Source organism: Belonocnema kinseyi, chromosome 9 (assembly GCF_010883055.1).
Source record: "Belonocnema kinseyi isolate 2016_QV_RU_SX_M_011 chromosome 9, B_treatae_v1, whole genome shotgun sequence".
NCBI classification, from domain to species: domain Eukaryota; kingdom Metazoa; phylum Arthropoda; class Insecta; order Hymenoptera; family Cynipidae; genus Belonocnema; species Belonocnema kinseyi.
Window position 1 is genome coordinate 50,630,412 of NC_046665.1, and position 6,657 is coordinate 50,637,068.

A 6,657-nucleotide genomic window follows, 5' to 3' on the forward strand; every position below is an offset into this window, starting at 1 on the left:
ATATATTTCAGCCAAAAATAGAACAGTTAAATTTTCAGTTGGACAAATTAATTAGTAATCAAGAAAAAAACGATTTAACAACAAAATATTTAAATTTTCTACAAAACATTTAATTCAGAACAAAAAAGTTACTTTACAAAGAGCTCAATTTTCAACAAAGAAAGTTCAATTTAATAAAATATACATGAACATGAATATTTTTCATAAGCTTGGATAGTCATCCTCAATTTTCAAGACGAATAGTCAATCCCATTTTTCCAAGTCTCCCGATTTTCCGGGACGGCTGGATGCAGCCTTTAATTCACAACAAAAAAGTTACCAAAGAAGTAGAATTTTTAACAAAGTAAAAGAATTTTCAGCCAAATGGGTGAGTTTCAAACTGAAAGATATCAATTTTCATCCAGAAATATAATAGTAAAAGTTTCAAGTGATTCAAGAATATTTCAAGGCAGTTTAAGTAATCTTTCTGCGTTTTTATATTTTGCGCGATGTTACAAAACTTTGAAATTTTTCAAGCGGTTTAAAATTATTTCAAGAGATATTCAGAGACCTCAAAGTATTCAAAAAGATTTTGAGGACTGCTGAAGCATTTCAACATATTTTAAAGGATTGTGCTGGCTTACAAGTTATTTCTGAAAATTTTAAGGGGTTTCACAGGATTTTAAGTGATTTCTAATATTTTAAGGGATGTCAGAGGATTTATAGGGATTTCGAAAGAGTTCAAAAGATTTGATTCGAAGGAATCTCAAGTACGTTAGAATTGTAACTAAAACTGAATATATTCAAGTCTAGAGAGAGACACGTCAGAAATCTAAAAACTAATTTCTTGGTTACAAAAAGATATAACCAACTGTAATGTTTTAAACCCTTATCTTCACGAGGTACGTCCGAAAAGTAAAAGATTTAATTCTGGTCCAGTGTCTCTCCCACTTTTGGAAGGACTCATTAAAGTCAGCTTTCGAAATAGCTAAAAGCTGATTAGTCGCATTCTGTTTTATTTTCTTTACTTCTCGAAATATTGTTCATTTTGAAGTGTACGTTAATTATGGTAACAGTAAGAAGTCACAGAGAGCTAGGTCAGAACTATATGCGTGGGCAGCCGAACTTTCGTAATGCCGTTTCTCACAAAAAAATTCTGAATAAACTGCGAAAAATTCTAATTACTTTGTCCTGATAACATCCTATTAATCGCGCGCATAACGGTCTTTGTTGGCTAAAGTACATAGAAATAATTTTGTCAGAGGATTGAGATAAAGTTAGCAAGTTAGGTGTCTCATTGTGAAACATGATAGAGGCGTTATAATTTGGTGAAATCTGAATCTGGTTTCGTTGTAGGTGGCAGAACCTGACGTAACTATTAGGACTGAGTTTGAAAGCACACGCTCAGGGATGGTGTGGGCTCGCGATAGTACCCTCAGCGCGTATTGTAAGTAGTGAATGCAAGCTCTGCGAGGCCAGACAGCGAGCCAATCATTCCGGCATTGTTAAGCCAGGATACGAACCCATTTATATAGAATCTATACATTACAGCTTATCAAACAATAATTCGGTAAGCTTCCCGCTCGATCGTCTCCCACGAACCCCATAACGCCATTATATCCATAGCTATACACATGTATATACATATAGCGGCCACACCAGGAACAAAAGACGCAGGAAGTCCGAAATGGCCATCTTATTGAAAGCCGACGCCGGAAGTGACGATTAACGATCGCCACTTCCATTCACCAACTTGATTGACTGTGACCACCAAATACTTTTACTCTTCCTTTCCAACCCTTGCGTATCATTTATAACTTTCCTTCAGTCGAAATTAGTATAGTGCGAAAACCAATTTGACTTTTTTCAATAATTCAATAATTCTCGATGACGGAACGCAGCGAACCAAGCCTATTAGGAAACTATCGTTATGATTCGGAAAGGGTACGTTGATGAGTCTTTGCGTGAATTTCAAATTAAAGAGTGGTTTAGGCGATGTAAAAGTGACTCACGAGTGTCAATACCTTACGCAACTTCGGAAGCACAGATACAATTCTGACCTGGATCCCTGTAATTTTTCACTGTTTTCATATTGAGGTATCCTCTAAAACGATATCAATATCAAGACGTAGAGAAAAGAAAACAGAATGTGACGAAGCAGCTATTATCCATGTCAAAAAGTAGCATTGGCCAGAATTTTTATGATTTGTTTGAAACTTCATAAGTTTGTAAGGTTTAGAATTAAAGACAATTGACTTTTGAGCTTTATTTAAAATTCAAAAGTTTTCAATTATAATTCTTTAAAAATTGTAGAACTTTGAATTTTAAATCGTTAAAATTAAGGAATTTTTACATTGGCAACTACTAATTAAAAATAATGCAAGCTTCGAATTTTACAATTAAAATGTCGGTGATCTTAATAATTGTAATTATAAATTTCTTAAATTTGGAAGATTTATAATTGCAAACTTGACTTTTGATTTCCGAAATCATCAAAATCATTCCAATCTAAGAATTTGTATTCGTACATTTTTTAAAATAAAAAGTTTTCAATTATAAATCTTCAAAGTTAAAGAATAATAAATTGTAAATCGTGACAATTGCAGAATTTGCAATGGCAAATCTATGAATTTTAAGTTAAAAAACTCAAATTACAATACATTTTCAAACAAATTGATAAATTTTCAACCAAGAAGATTAATTTTCTACCAAAAAAGACAAATTTTCAACAAAATACATGACATTTCAACAAAATAGTTCAATTTTCAACTAAAAAGGATAAATTAGTATTCTACCATAAAACGCAAAATTTGATCTTAAAAAAATCAATTTTCAGCCAAAAATCGAATAGTTATGTTTTCAGTGAAAAAACTGATTTTGAACAACAAAAAAAGCATTTTTTACAAAACTCTTTAATTTTTAACAATACAGATAAATAATAATAAATTATAAATTTTCAATTGGAGTAATTTAATTTTCAGTGGAAAAATTAATTTTCATAAAAAAAAAGAATTTTCTACTATAATAGTAAATTGTCTTTTAAACTGTTAAATTTTCAATCCCAAAAAATGAAATTGTAAACCAAGAAGAAGATTAAAAAAAAATGTATTAGCTAACAAAATAGTTGAATAAACAACCTAAAAAGATACATTTTTAATAAAACATGTTAATTTTCAACCAATAATAACCCAATAATGAAATTCTTTACCCAAAATATGTAAGGTTTCAGTACGATTTTTAATACTAAAATATAAATTGTCAGCAAAAAGTTAATTTCGTATAAGAAAAGTTCCATTTTTAAACAAAAAATACTAAATTTTCAACAAAACATACATTTTCCAAGAAAAACTGTAACTTCTGATCAATTTTGTAAAATTTTCCACTAATAATAAAATTTTTAACTAAAAATATAATCGTTAGAAGGAATCAACTATAAAAAGAAAGGAGAAATATAAATACAAGGCAAATAAATCTCTAATCAGAATATTACATCAGAGTGGCCGCAAAACATAATTTTCAACATTCCTTTTTTTTCTTGAAAACAATTTTTAAAAAATCACATCTATTACCGTTGACAATTATTTAAAGCACCTTTTATAGAAATCCGATGACTTCTACAAGTTTTTTTTCAATGTTATTGACTTTTCTCTAACTTCGCCTCATCAATAAAATTTCTTGACATTTCCATAGTTCTGCCGAGAAAATAGATTTGCTTTTTTTGTTTTTTATTTATTTAAATATAATGAACTCTCATCAATTTTACTGAAAGCATTCAAATTGTTATTTACGTTCTCATTTTCAGAGTACTCAAGTAGACATTTGACTAACAATGCTTAAGCACCTGTTATCAGCAAACATAGAAGAGAATAATTTCAGCAATTTATTCAAGGCTTCTGCATATATAATGTGAATTTCTTGATCATTCGATATAAAAAGCTCTTTAAAGACTGAAATCCCGGAAAGTGTAATTTCATGCTAGATCGAGTTTTGGTCTTTACAACTCAACTTCTTGAATATAAAGCACGAGAAATTTCGCGAAAATACACATGGGAACTTTAATACTCCCAACATGAATATCGTGATTGAAATGAGAAGAAAGAACAGACTTTTTAACAGAAGTGCTCTCAGAGGCGCTTTTTACAATTTCAAAAAATCGCGAAAAAAGCAAGCAAATAAACTTTAGTATAAATGTAAGCCAGCATTTCAATAGTTAAGATTATTTTTTACTAATTTATATTAACATTTTTATAGTTTGAAAACAAATATTTTTCTAAACATATCTTTGGTTAATTATTTTTGGTATAACTATCAAGCAAGTCTTGAATATAATTTCTAATGTCTTTGGTATTAACGATAAATAATTTCTTCAATCGTTTTTTGTAATAACTCTTCAATAATATATTGATTAATAATTATTGATGATGATGTGTTAAATAATCAAAATAAAATCTAATCCTTACTAAAAATGCCTTCGACATGTTGGGCAGTATCCATCTTAAACCTGTGACAACATTGCCCTTGCAATGTTTTATAATAATTAATAGCTAACACCAAAGAAATAAGAGATTATCTAAACCTTTTCTTGAAATCTTTAAAAATATACTTTTTTGAATTTGAAAAAAAGTTTTCTTCTTCTAAAACTTTTAAAAATCGTCAATAGTTTTCAATCTTCTTAATTTGTGAACCCGAGTAAAAATGCTTCGACTTGATTTCGACTTGTTTATGCCTTGAGTTCGTCTTCAAGACATTGATGTCTGGCTGCGCCTCAAAACTAAGTCGAGACATAGACCTTCTTCTTACTTTTATGGCCACAACAGATGAAACGGCGTTTACTTGTCTCAAGTCGAGCCTTGTCTTGACTGAGACGACGTTTACATGTCCCAGGACGAGCCTTGTCCTGGCTGATATGGTTGAACCTTTTTCGGCTCATAAATGTATTTAAAATTGAATAATGGATAATTTGTAATTACTAAATTAGTTATTTTTAATTAAAAATTCAGAATCTGTGGGTCTGAACGAGTATAACCCTTACCAATTTTCTTCAAAATCCGTAAATATGTTGATTAAATATATACATATGTTACAGGCAAAGTCCGATGTCCCATCAAACCGCAGTCTGCCTAGTCTCTCCGCGAAGTGTCTGAGCGGTGTCGGGCAAAGTCCGAAGTAGCACTTTCACTTCGGACTCTGCCTAGTCAAATCGCTAAATGCCCGACAGGCTCAGGCGAAGTACGGGGTAAAAAGAAAACCTGCGGGGTGTACTTTTCCCACTGCACAGTAGTCTGGCTCGAGAATTTACAATTCCAAATAGTCTACAGATCGCAATTGTGAACAGATTTAAAAGTTTTTATTTTAGAAATGATCAGCATCAATTTTTTAAGATAACTTATTGAGTACATTTATCCATGTTTGTTTTAATATATTTATTTAACGCAAGTTATTTTCTAAAAAGAAAAAGAAAAAACTCAATATGTATCATATTTAACGTAGATAGACTTAGAAAACATAAATAATTCATTTTTAATATTTTCATTCTTCTAAAGTGTGAATAGTTTTCGATTTGAAGCCTTTTCAGAAAAAACGATTATTTAATGCGAATTCATAGATATATATTCCATACAAGGCACCAGTCTATTATTTGTAATAAATAGATTATTAATAACAACAATGGTTTATTGTTGATTTATTTTATGAAAAATGATTCAATATACGTGTAAAATACTTTGTATTATAAAAGATAAACTGTAACATTTTATAGATGAAAAAAACTACAATATTTATAGTAAAAACCAACCTTCCAGTAAGAAAGAGCCAGTAATAGGTGTTTCGGGTTTAAAATTTGTTTTAAACATTTAAAATATTAATTTATTGAGATCGGAAATCACTGTTTAGACAAAGCTAATAAGATTTAGTATGGCAAATAAAAAATCTGTCTTAAATTAAATTAGATAAATTGAATATCTGGTTTAAAAATGGTTCAACAATAACACTTCAAAACAAAACATCCATTTAATTTCGTATTAGTTTCGTAATTAATAAAGAAACGTTATTACCCCACTCCCTCCTTACCACCACCGTTTTACTTAGGGACTAATGCACCTACTTAGTTATCCTCAAAGCAACAATAGTTTAATCTAGTTACTAACGTGGTCGTCGAAGATCAAAAGATTTTTGAATAGAAGTTCTTGTACTAATGTTGGAAGTATTATAAAAATTAATTTTTCATCTTATGGTTTGAGTTTCAGTGTACATTTCCGAATAAGTTGTTTGTATCCCTTCGAAATAATATTTATAAATCGACAGTGTTTTTGAAAATTCTTAACGATGGCTGACGAAGCGGAAAATCAACTGATGAAAATTAAATTCGAAGACAAAATTCAGTGCCCTCAAAACTGCAGAAACCTCGTCGCGTATTTCGAATTTAGAAAGATACTACGTTAAATATAATACATATCGAGTTTATTTTTCTATTTTTTTAAAAAATAACTTGCGTTATATAAATAATTATATTTGAAACAAAAATTGATAAATATAATCAAAAAGTTTTCTTACAAATTTAATACTGATTATTTTTCAAAAGAAATTTTCTTATCCGTTTACAATTGCGACCTGTAAACTATTTTGAATTGTAAATTCTCGAGCCAGCCTACTGTGCAGCGGGAAAAGTAAACCCTGTAG